The sequence below is a fragment of the Felis catus genome, chromosome A2 (assembly GCF_018350175.1).
Source record: "Felis catus isolate Fca126 chromosome A2, F.catus_Fca126_mat1.0, whole genome shotgun sequence".
NCBI classification, from domain to species: domain Eukaryota; kingdom Metazoa; phylum Chordata; class Mammalia; order Carnivora; family Felidae; genus Felis; species Felis catus.
The window spans coordinates 78,081,639-78,096,776 of record NC_058369.1 but is presented as its reverse complement, the minus strand read 5'-3'; the positions used below and the strand labels follow the sequence as shown (position 1 = coordinate 78,096,776).

The following is a 15,138-nucleotide window of genomic DNA, read 5'->3' as shown; positions in this document are numbered from 1 at the left end:
ATAGAATATACAAAATATGTATTAATAGACTTTCTATTATAAGTAAGGCTTCTGGCCAATAGTAGGCTATTAACAGTTAGGTTCTTGGGGAGTCAAAAGTTATATGCACATTTTCAACTGCATGGGGGTTGGCACCCCTAACCTCTGCACTGTTCAAGGATCAACTGTAAAAGTATTAAGAAGAAAACTTACCTGTAATCTCCATTTCCTATTGAATGCACATTTTCACACATCCTGAAAAGGTTCATTTTTCTGGGGTCTAGGTCAACAGTCTTCTTTATCTTTGGACGTCTCCCTCACTTCTGAGAAAGCTGGGATATTATTACAGATTAAGAAGGGGAGGGGTGACTGGATGGTTCAGTCGGTAGAGCATGCAACTCTTGATCTTGGGGTTGTAGGATCAAGCCCCATGTGAATGTAGAGATTACTTAAAAATAAAATTTAAAAAAAAAAGAAGAAGGGGATTTAGGAGAAGAGAGAACCTAAAGTCTATTTTAAGAGAACAAAAGTTGTTCTATGATTAGCCCCCACCTATCAAAAGTTAAACAAATATGAAGCTAATAGGCCAACTTTGACCAAGCACACTGCATAGAGGACCGATATTTGGGCAATAGTATTTTAAGGAACACAGTCTTTTCCTGGCTTTCAGAATGTACAACAGGTAGATAATTAACTCAGCACAATGGGTAGAAAGGGTAGATAGAATATACACAATAATGACAACAAAATAGCAAACATATGTTACTCCCTATGTGTTGGGCATTGATATAAGTGCTTCTATGCATTAACTTATCTAACTTCACAATAACCCTTTGAGGTAGGAATTATTATTGCCAACTTTTTACAAATGAGGAAATGAGTCACAAAGAGTTAGTAACTTGCCCAAGTTCACACAGCTAGTAAGTGGAAGAGTTAGAATTCAAACCTAATCAGGCTCCAGGGTCCATGTTCTTAACTACTAACTGCAAGTCAACTAGTGTTGCCCAACAGTTACAACACGTTAGTCATTGAAAGACCTTACGTAACACTGGACTTGAACTTTTGTCCGAGACCCCAAATATTTCAGAGTGTTTACTTGGGAAATAAGTCCACAGTTAAGCCTCAGTTAGACAATTATTCCACTCATAATTACCGTCATCCAGTCTTATCTGACAGATCTTGCATATAGTCTGGTTGAACAGCCACACTTTAAAAAGATGCTTCTTTTTTTTTTTTTAATTTTTTTTCAACGTTTATTTATTTTTGGGACAGAGAGAGAGACAGAGCATGAACGGGGGAGAGGCAGAGAGAGAGGGAGACACAGAATCGGAAACAGGCTCCAGGCTCTGAGCCATCAGCCCAGAGCCCGACGCGGGGCTCGAACTCACGGACCGCAAGATCGTGACCTGGCTGAAGTCGGACGCTTAACCGACTACGCCACCCAGGCGCCCCAAAAAGATGCTTCTTTTATTCCTGGACTTGGTTGCTATTCTGAATTCCTTTATTCTACAAATTTACCAAGCAACTGCTATGTGCCAGGCATTATTCTAGGTTCCTGGCCCAGAAGATAAATGAGCTGTGCTGTTTACCCACCAGTAGAGGACTCAGCCTCTAGTGGATCCATAGTCATGGATAGACAAAGAGTTAGGGATGGGTGGCATATTTGTACATAAGAAAAACTGCTTAGTAACAGGTGAGCATGGCTCTAAAACTCACACCTTCTGCAACCATGGCATGTCTGAAGTATAAGAAATGCAAGTAATCTGAGAGCAGAGCAAGCATTTTGGTTTATGAGAAGAGCCATAGGCATAACCATGGCCAGAGCCAATTATTCACTCAGTGCCACTGTCTCCTGGCCTTCTGAACTGGGTGTGGATGGGGCCCTGGTTCCCTGTGTTGATTTGCAAAGCCATCTTCTCTTCCTAGCATCACCTTCTTCCAGCTTCCCTGTCTTCTACAGTGAATAAATATTTTCTCTAATTCACCCAAGTACTAAATACTTCATGTGCTGTCACTGAAATAGCCAAGCAATATAGCCACTAAACAAAATAAAGATCTCTGCCCATGTGGAACTCACATTCAAATGGGGGAGGCAGGCTGGAAGCAAGAAACACTAAATATGAGGTAAAAAGTAAATGACAGAGTATGTTGAAAGGTGACAGGTGCTATGTGGAAAACAGGTAGAGCAGGGTAAGGGGGATCAAAGGTGCTGAGGTGGGAGGGGAAAGGGTACAACTGTCAAGAGAGGGGTCACGGTAGGCCTCCCTGAGAGGGTGGTATCTGAGCAAAAATTTGGAGGCAAGGAGGTTTGATACGAGGCCCTCTGGAGAAGAGCCTGACCGACAGAGAGAAGAGCTCCAAGAGAAGCCCCAAGCTGAGAAGGGGGCTATTGAGTTGAGGAACAGTGAGGAGGTGAGTGGGGTTAGAACACACTGAACAAGGGGGAGAATGGTGACAGGTGAGGAGAGAGGTAATGGCACCAGTCACGTGGGCCTCTTCATCCTTGCAAGGACTGGCTCGTGAAACTAAGAGCTATTACAGAATTTTTTGAACAGAGACTTGAAACAGGTTTTAATAGGATCTCTCTGGCTGCTTTAGTGAGAACTGACCATGGGAGGCAGAAGAAAGAAGCAGGGAGACCAGTTAAGAAGCTACTATAGGAACCCAGGCATGAGAAGACAATGGCTCGAACCGGGGTAGTAGTAGAAGTGAGCAGATTCTATACACTTTTTAAAGGGAGCATGTACTGGTTCAAAGAGATAGTTATGTTGCAGTAACAAGAGACCGCCCAAACCAACAGCTTACAACACTTCATGTCCAGTGTGAGGTGTGAGTCAGCTGTGGCTCTGCTCCTTTTGACTTGGCTTTGGGTCTGGGTCCAGGCTGGCAGAGCAGCCTCTGTCTGGAACATTGTGGATGTTTGTGGTAGTGGGAGAAAGTAGATGTGCATACCATACATGGTGGCACCATACATGGATGGAAATGGTATCCATCAATTCTGCCCACATTTATCTAGTTAAAGCAAGTCATATGATCACTCCTAAACTCAACAAAGTGGGGATATTTAATCCTGCAAGAAGGGGCACAACAGGAAAGGAAACTGGATTATTTGATGACAAGTAATACCATCAGCAATACAGAGCCAACACCTTCCCAACAGATTGGAGGTGGAGCATGAGTGAAAGAAAAGTGTCAAGAGTGACTTGAAGATCTTGGTCTGATCAGCCAGCCACAAGGATGGATTGCCATCACCCAAATGGCAAAGCTACAGGTGAAGTCATTTATAGAATATCAGGACTGCAGTTTGGGGCACGTTCAGGTCAAGCCATCTATCAGATATCCAAGTAGAGATGCCCAGTGAGAAGCTGGATAATATAAGTGTAGATTTAAGGTCAGACATCTGGGCTGGAGAAACAAATTTGGAAAACAGTGCCATGAGGTTGGTATTTAAAGCCATGAGCCCAATGCAATTATAAAGGACATGTAGACAGAGAGAGGTAGGAGACCAAGGGGCACAGCAACATGGAAGGTTCTGGAAGAAGACCAGGAGCCAGGAGGGGAAATTCTGAGAAGAATGGAGCAGTGAGGAAACCCATGAGAGTGTTGTAAGCATTGTCTCCTTTTATCAAAGGGACAAGAAGGGCTGATTCTATCAAATCCTGTCATTACAAATTTTACTATTGGATTTAGTGACATGGAGATCATTTGGTGACCTGGAGAAGAGCAGTTTCTGTGGGATGGCAGGAATAAAGCCTGAATAGAAAGGATTTGAGAGAGAATAGGGAAGAAGAATTTAAGTCAGAGAATATGAACTGCACCTTGAGTTTTGCTACGATGAGGAGCAAAGAAATGGGGACTAATGGGAATGGTGGGGTTGAGGGGAATTGTTTTGTTTCTCTTTTCAGATGGAATCTGTAATAGCACAGAAATAAATGCTGATGAGCATGGGTCCAGTAGTGTGTGGAAAATTATACAAAAGAAAGAGGAAAGAATTGCTGGAGTGCTCTTCTTGCCCACAGGAGAGGGGATGATTGGGCTTAGCTTCAGACAGGAGCCCAGATGCTCCCTCTGGAAGACAGCAGGTTGCAAGTGCTGGTAGATGGGAAGGGGCAGGGGGAGCATATGAAAGTTCTCTTCTTGTGGCTTTTATTTTCTCCACGAAGTCAGAAACAAGCTCATCAGCTGAGAGCGAGGATGGGGAAGAGGAGTTGGAGATTTGAGGAGAAAGGAAAAGGGGTGAGATTATCCCTCCAGATAGAAATCAGAACAGTGGTTGCCGCTGGGGGTGCTGGTGCGGGAATCAGCTGGGAGGGACTTAGGAAACTTTCTGTGGGGGGTGGGGATCTATAGTATTCTGTATTCGATAGGGGTGTCGGTTACACAATGCGTGCATTTGTCAATGTCATCACACATCATCTGTGCATTTCAGTGAGCATAAATTATACCTCAATTTAACAAGAAGGAGGAAGAGGAGGAGGAGGAGAAGAGGGAGCCAGGAGAGGAGAAAAGTCACCCAGAAGGTGAAAGAGTAAACGGAGGAGAAAAGTATGGCATTAAAGGCTCATTTGAGGTTTATGGTCATTAATTCAATGAACACCATGGTGGTGGTGGTGTATATTCACCTGCCACAATCCACTGCACAGGTGCTGGGCAGGTTTGGATTGACCCAGGGCTGTGGTTTTGCCAAGCAGGTGGCGTAATGTGAGAGAGATATGTAAAGGGTTGTTTGTAGCAATTGACCACAGTGATTATAGTTTTCAAAATAGGATTTTATAGCAAATCCATTAGCAGACTGAAATAGACACCGTGGCTATCAAGGTAGAAACGTCCAGGTATTTTAGTGAAAATACTTTCTTGTTGATCTGTCTTGTAATCAGCATCACCTATGCTTTAATCATCTCTGATTGCATCTCATTCTGTTAAATGTATTCATGTGCTCTTTGAAGAGATACTATTCCAGGGAAGAGGGCCTCCTTTGGGAGGACAGGCAGAAATACATTATTCACCACGTGCACATTTTATGGCTCTCCATCATGTGGGCCAATGACTCAGCAATCTTTGCTTTTCTGGGTTATGAGTAGAACACTCCACCATTGCCATCCACCAGGGCTGGCCATGTGGTGGATCAATGAGTAATGGCCCAGAAGCAATGATTACAGAAGTGCAACCAAGTTTTTTACTCCTGAAAACATTTCTTGCCTCATGTCTTGGGCAATGTCTAAATGTCACCAGAATTATAGTCTTCCAGTTTAAGGCTTTGATCATAAATTACAATTCCAGTGATCTTGTTATGAGTAAGTTATACTTTACACTTGAAATTTCCCCATCCTCTCTTCTGCACTTCCACAATGTTTTGACAGAAGGGTGAAGGGTTGAGAAGTTCCCAACACAAAGAGTTCTGTCTTAGGGCTGACAGCCGGTGTGTGCCCCTCTCTCTGCAGAGGACCCCATTCATGGTCCTGCTGCTCCCATTCAGGGTCTGCAGACATAGCATGGGCCCTCTCTTGTGTTGCCTTGACCTTGCAATCCAACACCCTCAATTCCCCTATACCAGCCTATTTGAGACAACTTTACTGAAGGGTCAAGGTAATTTTAAAGGGATTGAGGGGACGAAAAGTTAAGCTGAATGCTAGGTTTGGTTTTCTTCAGAATCCAAAGGCAACAGGAGCCCAAGATGTTAACTCTTCACAACAAGGTTCTTGCTCAGGCTCAGAACCAACCTGTTCACATCCTGAATCCGGAGCCCTCATATCTAAATGTCTCCCTCAAAGAGATTCTTGCCTCTAGTTTTTGGAAGGAAAATCTCCACACCTTCTGGAAAACTGTGCCCCTCACCCAGAGGGATCAATTCTCATCCTAGAATCCATAACCTCTCCCTATTAGAGCACAACCCACATCTGGGCCTTTCAGCAGGGGCTCCAGTAAGACCAGCCACAATGTCTATTGATGCCCCCACGTGCCTCAACAACCAGTAATTGGGAGGGAAGGGGCTGTCCAGGGTGGGTTCCTCACATGGGTGAGCTGAGGGTACTCACCTGTTTACTTAACACCTATTGATTCAAAGGTGGACCCATTACACCAGCTCCATCCACACATTCCCCCAGGGACAAACATTAGTGTTCCTGGACGGTCTAAAGCCATACTTACTGCAATCAGTAGTATTCCATAGAATCAGGAAGTCACATTAGTACACAGAAGAGAATCCAGTTTTTTTCTTGCTCCCACATTCTTGCTTGGTGGACACATCCTGGGTTAAAAACAGAAGCCCTGATGTAAGTATCTGTGGAGGAGGGTGCGCTCTTATCCTACTCAGCTCCCATCTTGTGTAAAGCGAGGCAGTCGTCTGTTTGACTTCTCTCCACACTGATGATTGCCCAGGTCCTCCCCCACTCCCTCCTCACATTGGCTCCCCTCCCCCACCACACTTAAAAGATCCGTGGGGGGGGCCAGAAAGGGTTCACAGCGCAGCCACACAGAGGAGGCATGAACTTTGGCTGCAGAATCGAGATGGGGACATGAAGCTGGGGAAAAGCATGTAGTGAGGTGACAGGCACAAGCTTTAATGGCACACAGAGTTAGGCCACAAACAGACTTACAGGCCATGCTGTTCCTAGTCCTTTGACAATCTAAGGAAGGAATTCTGAGGCCTGACTTCGTCAGACTGCTAGCTCATCGGTGATCCAGAGGCTTTCACAGAAATAAAACTTTGAGGTCTTCGGATTTCCCAATGTTTTTGGGTTTTCTTTGTTTCTGAGCAAGAAAAAAACAAAACAAAGGAAAATTTTAACAACTATTTGTCCAACATACATAGAGAATAACAATGGCAATTTTCCAGAAATGTTGAGAAGATGGCTGAATAAAATTGAGAAGCAATTGGCAGGAAGTAATTTGGTGGCTAAGCATTAGTATACCATATAGTAAGCTACAGATGAAATAACACACCCAGTAATAAAAATATGAAGAGCTACTATAAAGCACCAGGACTTTGACACCAAAATCCTGATTCTATTAAAGTTTATTCACAACTATTTTTTCTAAATCCTAGTTATTAATAATACTCCCTAACATTCGACCAGAAAAATGCTCTCACCTACCTTACTTCACAAAAAGCCTGTAAGCAGAGAGTTATCACCATTTCTATCTGTGAGAAAAGAGCTCAAAGAATTCAGTGGCTTGCCCAAAGTTTCACAGTGAAAATGAGATGACCGCCCACATCAAGGGGACCCAACCTGTTCCTGCCACAGGACTTTTTACCTAGCCATTTCCTTTGCCTGGAATGCTCTTCCTCATGCTTCACGTGGCTGGCCACCCATCGTTCTACTTGCGCTCCAAATGTTGCCTCCTCAGAGGAGTCTTCTCTAACAGCAGGGTCTAAGGTCACCATCCCCCATGCCAGTGGCGCTGTATGCCAGGAGGCATCAAACTATATTTGCAGGCCAAATCTGGCCCACCTGTTGTTGGTTTGGGGTTGTTTATTTATTTATCTTTGTAAATCAAGTTTTATTGGAACACGGCCATGCCCACTCATTCAAATATTGGCTATGACTGCTTTCCCACTGCAGCTGCAGACTGGAGTCGTTGAGACCAATCATACAACCTGCAAGCCTAAAACATTTGCCATCTGGCCCTTCACAGAAAAAGTTTGCCAACCTTTGTTCTGTCTTGTCGTTCCACTTATTTTCTTCACAACATTAATCATAACCTGTGTGTCTATATCCTGCATCTAGAATGTAAGTTCCATGCCTGTGGTCTTCACCATTATGTCTCTAGCACCTACATCAGTAGATGATCAATATATCATCCTTTGTTGAGGGACAAGTGGGTTTTGGTGTGTTCTAATTTCACAGTCTCGAGGTGTTTTCTCTTTTAAGTTAGGCTGACCAAAGGAGAAAAATATCTGCTCCCCTTTGTTGTTACATATTTCATTGTCAATCAATAGTGCTCGTTTTGCTTTTAAAATAGGTGTCTGGGGTGCCTGGGTGGCTCAGTTGGCTGGGTGTCCAACTTCGGCTCAGGTCATGATCTCATGGTTCATGGGTTCGAGCCCCGAATCGGGCTCTGTGCTGACAGTGTGGAACCTGCTTGGGATTCTCTCTCTCTCCCTCTCTCTCTGCCCCTCCTCCACTTATGCATACACACTTTCTCTCTCACTCCTTCATTCAAAAATAAATAATAAAATAAAACAAAAAAATAAAATAGGTGTCTGAAAGGCATTGCCACATAATTCATTTCAACATTATATTAACTTATTTAAATCAATTGGTTACTGCTTATTTTTTTTAACTTTTTTTTGATGTTTATTTTATTTTTGAGAGACAGAGAGAGAGAGCACAAGCAGGGGAGGAGCAGAGAGACAGAGGGAGACGCAGCGTCCGAAACAGGCTCCAGGCTGTGAGCTGTGAGCACAGAGCCCCACACAGGGCTTGAACTCATAAACCATGAGATCGTGACCTGAGCCGAAGTCAGCGCTTAACCAACTGACCCACCCAGGCACCCCAGTTACTGCTTAATTTTTAAATTATAATGAATACTTGGCATTTTGATCATGATATTAATGCTCGTTAATGAAGTTTCAAAATCCACAATCCATTTAATTTCTTAACATAATACATCTTTTTCTAATAAAACAAAAGTAGGAATCATTAACTACTAAAAATTGCACACTGTAACCATTAGAATCTATGTCCTATCTTCTCTCTTCCCTACTAGAAAAGCCCTGAAAGATTTATCATGGAGAATATGAAAGAAAACTATTTTAGTCCTCTAACAAATTCTTATCTGGCTCCTTCCACCATCACCTTTTGACCTCTCTGGCCCAAAAAAACAAAGGGCAATTAGGGGTGGTGAGACAGTAGGTAAATGAGATTTACCAGAAATTTCTTCAGATGAAATACTCAGGAGAAAGATTTTTTTTTCTTAAGGTGGGGGTGGGGTGGGGAGAGACTAAGAATTTCTAACCCAGCATTCTCCAGTAAGATCCCCCACCAACACGATCCCAGACATTAATAGATTGGCAACCATGCGTTTTAGCTTGAATCCATGACAGGAGTCCAGGTGCCTCTGAAAACAAAAGAAGATCCAGTACTTGACCTTTAATATCCACTCTGCAACACTGACCTCATCACATACTTTTCTTCCAAATGTCTACTGTGTCATTTAAAAAAATTTTTTTAATGTTTATTTATTTTTTGAGAGAGCACAAGCAGGAAAGGTGCAGAGAGAGAGGGAGACACAGAATCTGAAGCAGGCTCCAGGCTGTCAGCACAGAGCCCGACTCGAGGTTTGAACCCACGAACCATGAAATCATGACCTGAACTGAAGTCAGACACTTAACTGACTGAGCTACCCAGATGCACCGCCCCTCCCCGCACTGTGTAATTTAGATTCTCCAGGATCTTTACTTTTAAACATCAAGGATATCTTCACATTCTAAGCCAGGTGACTGTGCTTTCCTCCTTTTCTACTCATTATCCCCCAAATAACTTAGATTTTTTTGTTCTAAGTTCTCCATCAGAATTGTGATGCTTCCCAACATACATGATCAAAATTCTTAACTTCCAAAACCAATTTTCTCTTTCCTTTGCTGCCCCAAATGTTTCCCTTCAGAACATTTAAAAATAAATGCAGAGGGGAAACATTTTTTGAGGCATTTTATTTTATGTTTGTTGTTCCTATGTCAAGAATACCCATTGTGATGGGTTTATTCAAATAGAAGACTGACTTCCCTTCTAGGAGCTCCTTGTGAAAGAAGTTCCCAGGGTTAGGGAGAAACAATACACAATGCCAGTACTTCCCAAAAGATAGCCCCTGTAAATGCAAATACATCTCTTACATAATTTGCTAATTTAACCTACCCTGACTACCCTATCTCATCTAGTACCCACAATCATTGTCTATTCCCTTGACCTGCTTTATATTCTTCTAGACACGTATCACCAAGTTCTTACCTAACTCACGGATTGCCTCACTTACATTATTTGTTTCCCTCACCAGCCTAGAAGCCCCAGTCTTCTATTCTACTCACTTCTCAAGCTTTGAAAGGTACCTACCAAATAATAGGTGCTCAATAAATATTTGTTGAGTGCAGCAGACGCTTTGGGTTCTCCATCCTAATCACATCCTTTTTATTCTTGTAGTGTTTCTTTGCACCCCTTTAAGTGCTTTTGATTCCAATGATCCCCCTCCCTCCAATTCATCTTCAGAGCAGTGCTCCCCGGCTACCAGAGCTGTTTGCCACTGCAGGTAGAGGACCTGAGTCCCTGGCAATTACTCCTCCTCTGGGCAGCCCACAGCCAAGGGCTGACTGATAAGCAAAGAGAGCACAGCTCCCCTGCCCAAGGGGCTAGGAGGTGGGGTAGGGGTGGTGGGGGAGAGGTGGAGCGTTGGGGAAGGGAGCCAGTGGTCCTTAGCTCAGTATCTGTTTCTTTTTTTTTTTTTTAATGTTTATTTTTGAGAGAGACCAAGAGACAGAGCATGAGCAGGGGAGGGGCAGAGAGAGAGGGAGACACAGAATCCCTAGCAGGCTCCAGGCTCTGAGCTGTCAGCACAGAGCCTGACGTGGGCTCAACCACCAGCCGTGAGATCATGACCCAAGCCAAAGTTGGACACCTAACCTAATGAGCCACCCAGGTGCCCCGCTCAAGTATCTGTTTCTAAGGAGCCTAACCTAAGACACTGAATGAATGAGTGTGCTAACATTTTACACAAACTCAAATCATTCCTTGAAAATTTCACAGTAAAAACAAAAATATGAACCACATTTCTCTTAATTCTACTTAAAACAGTAATGGATTGATATTTACCACCTGAATCTATGGTAAAAGTAATTACCTGGGGCCTTTAGGAAGGGCTCAGCTTTAAAAGTAATTTCCCCGAACAGTAACTCTAAACCATTGGCAAAAAAGAAATGACTGAGTCAGCCCCCATTAACCATACAGAATTACACTTGTTTGTTAATGCTATCATTTGAAAAGCATTGCTCTTAAAAAACAACAGAGCTGTAACAAAGAAAAATTTCAAATGCATTTGCTTTGAATGCTGCCTGGTTCTCCTAACTCCCCACCAGTATCTGCATTTCTCAGTCCAAACATAGGTTAAGTTTATTTTGCATCTTCAAAATGTCATTCGCAAAAATGGGAGCCTCTCTGCCTGATTAATTTTGATCAAACTGTGCTTCATCTAAATATCTAAAATGCCAGGTTTGCTTTTCAAACGTCCTCTACTGGGCTTCAACTGCCTCCCACAATTCATTTTCCTCTCCTCTCAGGTGGTAAAAGGACACCATGTCAAAGGCCAAATCTGAACCATTACTGGCAGATCTGGAAGTAGAGAATAGCAGCATTTTTGAGTGCAGGTAAAGATAATTTCCTGAAATCAATCCTAACAAGAAAGACAACCACCTATATTTCCATTTCCCTGCCCTGTGGATCTTGCAGTGAGCAGGTCTTTTCCAGTAATGCTTTTAGGATCATGACTAACATTTAAAGAAATAAAGGATGTCAGTTTTTATAAGCAGTAGCTAGAATTACATGAATACCTCCATTTTTACACATTCTGTTCTCATATGTTTTGTTTCTGTCACCTTGTTACTTTAGCAAAGTCTTTCTCTGTATCCTTCCTGACACCAAAAGTATACTAAGTCAGAGTTATTCTCAACAAAAATCCACAGTGTCTCATTTGATTGTGTACACATTTCTCCTTACGTCCTGGCTGTAACAATAACACCGCACACTTTCACAGGATCGCTCTCTGGGGTCAGCTCTGATGAACGGATATTAGACCGTAAGTCTCAAGAGACTTTGTTCACTTAATGGTATTTGCTTACATGGACTTAGTGTGTATGCACGTTCACAATAGGCACTTTTGGTGCCAACACCCAAGACAATAGGGTGTTTCCACAAAAGCCTTGGGCCCACCCATGGTCTCACAAGGGCTCTTCCTCCGCACTTGAGGGGCCCCAACTGGACCTCCAGGGCATTACAGCTGAGCATCTAATGCCAACCACCCCATGAAAATTTCTATGGAGGAAAATATCTATGGAGATAAACAAACGCTAGGAATTTAATGTAGTCACAGAAAGTGCATCTTCTATTTCATGCCAACAACCATGTGCCATGTGCAGTAAACTATGATAACTGTGTGTATGTGAACTCAGTTTAGTGTTATCAAAACTGTGCCGAAAAGCTCATTCAACACCTTCACGGATGCGCCTAACATTTTGCTGCATAGTAATTATGCATAAATGGCAAGCAGTTCTCCTAAGTTGCTGAGATTACTTTGGCCAAACCAAGTTTTATAGTTTATGTTTTGGTAAGTTTGTCTGTTTGTTGCTATGCATGTGTGGTTTAATAATGTTTCTAGGGGCACCTGGGTGGCTCAGTCGGTTAAGCGTCTGACTTCAGCTCAGGTCATGATTTCACCGTCCATGAGTTCGAGCCCCGTGTCAGGCTCTGTGCTGACAGCTCAGAGCCTGGAGCCTGCTTTGGGTTCTGTGTCTCCCTCTCTCTCTGCCCCTCCCCTGCTCGTGCTCTGTCTCTCTCTCAAAAATATATAAACATTAAAAAAAAATTTTTTTAATGTTTCTAAATGTCAATTATCGGCAAATTTCCCTAACATCATATAAATCCAAACAATACAAGACATCAGTCCAAAGACTGAACCTCCAGTGGCTGGCGCTCCACGGGCAGTAGAGCTCACCCGCTGGTCCTAAAACCAGACATTGTGTTCTTATCTTCAGTGTGCCTCTTATCCTCCAGTTTGGTCACCTCCCAGCCATCTTCCTTCCAAAAAGCTGGGCCCCCTACTCTAAAGTCTCCACATGTTGCGAAAGCTCAAAAACAATGTAGCAGAGAACCTAAGGTCACCACTGTCCCTCAGAGTCTAGTGTTCAGAACTGACACATTATAAACCATACTCCTAAACATCCATGCCCACAGCTAACACCATTCATATTCCAGGGCAATACTTCTTTACATGTCTTGTCCTATGCCCTATGATCTCAGAATGAAAGCTGATTGCAGCTGAGTGACATGAAAGTTTATGGGAGGTGTCTTTGCTGACTTTGGAGATACGGTTTTGACTTTGAAACACTTAAGAGAAAACACAAGTTGGGGCGCCTGGGTGGCACAGTCGGTTAAGCGTCTGACTTCAGCCAGGTCACGATCTCGCGGTCCGTGAGTTCGAGCCCCGCGTGGGGCTCTGGGCTGATGGCTCAGAGCCTGGAGCCTGTTTCCGATTCTGTGTCTCCCTCTCTCTCTGCCCCTCGCCCGTTCATGCTCTGTATCTCTCTGTCCCAAAAATAAATAAACGTTGAAAAAAAAAATTTTTTTTAATAAAAAAAAAAAAAAAGAAAACACAAGTTAATTTCTCATATCATTTCTCTCAAAGTGAATTCAATAGATCCTTGTACTCACCAAGTAGCATTTCCCAGTGGTGTCAAAGCTTCTCTTTATGTTCCAACCCCAGAAGTTTTGGTTCCGGGGGACACACAGATTGCCACTGTATTTTCAACAGTTGTATACTGGCCCTTAGGAATATATATATAGAAATATTAACAAGTTCATGTTACTCTTAAATTATATACATGTAAGTTTGGATGTGACCTTCATGAAACATGACACCATTTTTAAATATTGCTGCATGACTCTAGACATTGCTTTGAGACGAATAAATCACAATTATATGTGATAGTAATTTATATGACACAGAATGTGACATCGTGTGAACTTTTGGCCCACAAGTCAAAAAGTGTTTCTAAAGCGTAGACTCTGACTGTAAAGAACTTTTAACAATTCTTTTGACAATTTACTTCATTCTTATTTTGCTTGTATGTGTACCATCGAATGGCGCTCTCATAGTGTGCCTGTGACCTCTTCAGAGTTCCAAAACCCTTTGTGGAGACCCACAACATCCAATTTATTTTCATAATATATTAAAATATTGTCCTAATTACTATACTAATATTTGCACAGATGATGCAAGAACAGTGATGGATAAAACTGCTGGTGCTTTAGCACAAATCAACCAATGGCATGAAATCTAGTAGTAATCGCTGTTCTTCACTACTGTCCACTCACATTAAAAAAAAAAGAGAGAGAGGGGGGCGCCTGGCTGACTCAGTCGGTGCAGCATGTGGTTCTTGATCTCGGGGTTATGAGTTCGAGTCCCACACTGGGTGTAAAGATTACTTAAAAATAAAATCTTTAAAGAAAGGGCATACCTCAGACCACCACAATAAAGGGAATATCATAATAAAGTGAGTCAAATGAATTTTTTGGTTTGCTAGTGCATATAAAAGTTATGTTTATGCTATATGATAGCCTATTAAGTGTGCAATAGTATTATGTCTAAAAAAACAATGTATACACTATAATATAAAAATTCTTTATCACTAAGAAATGCTATACATCATCTGAGCTTTCAGCAAGTCATAATGTTTTTGCTGGTGGAGGGTCTTGCCTCAATGTCTTTGGCTGCTGACCGAGCAGGGTGGCAGTTGCTGAGGTGGGGTGGCTGTGGCAATTTCTTAAAATAAGACAACAATGAAGTTTGCCACATGGATCAACTCTTCCTTTCATGAACAATTTCTCTGTAGCACGCGATGCTGTTTGATAGGATTTTACCCACAATAGAACTGCTTTCAAAATTGGAGTCAGTCCTCTCAAACCCTGGTGTTGCCTTTTCCACTAAGTTTATGTAATATTCTAACTCCTTTGTGGTCATTTCAACAATCTTCACAGCATCTTCCTCAGGAGTAGATTCCATCTCAAGAAACCACTTTTCTCTGCTCATGCATCAGAAGCAACTCCTCATCCGCTAAAGTTCCGTCATGAGATTGCGGCCATGCAGCCCCCATCCTCAGGCTCCATCTTCTCATCCTAGTTCTCCTGCTGTTTCCACCCCATCTTCAGGTCCTTCCTCCACTAAAGTCTCCAACCCCTCAAAGTCATCCATGAGGTTTGGAATCAGCTTCTTCCAAACACCCATGAATGTTGTGGATGGAGCTACAGTGTATTATGCTAAGAGAAATAAGTCAGCCAGAGAAAGACAAATACCACATGATTTCACTCATATGTGGAATAAGAAACAAAAGAGATGAATATATGGGAGGGGGTGTAAAAAGAGAAGAGAGGGAAACAAAAGTCTCATTACGAAAGTCCT

General features: G+C 42.7%; 1 long non-coding RNA gene across 1 annotated transcript in view; it reads right to left on the bottom strand.

The window, feature by feature from the left end:
* LOC105260372 overlaps window positions 1-15,138 on the bottom strand; it is a 197,466-nt gene that overhangs the window by 29,111 nt on the left and 153,217 nt on the right. Inside the window, exons 11-13 of the long non-coding RNA XR_002740444.2 lie at window positions 13,392-13,504; window positions 6,576-6,729; window positions 6,127-6,226 (exon numbers count right to left, since the gene is read on the bottom strand). This is a non-coding gene — a long non-coding RNA (uncharacterized LOC105260372). The remainder of the gene's footprint in view (window positions 1-6,126; window positions 6,227-6,575; window positions 6,730-13,391; window positions 13,505-15,138) is intronic.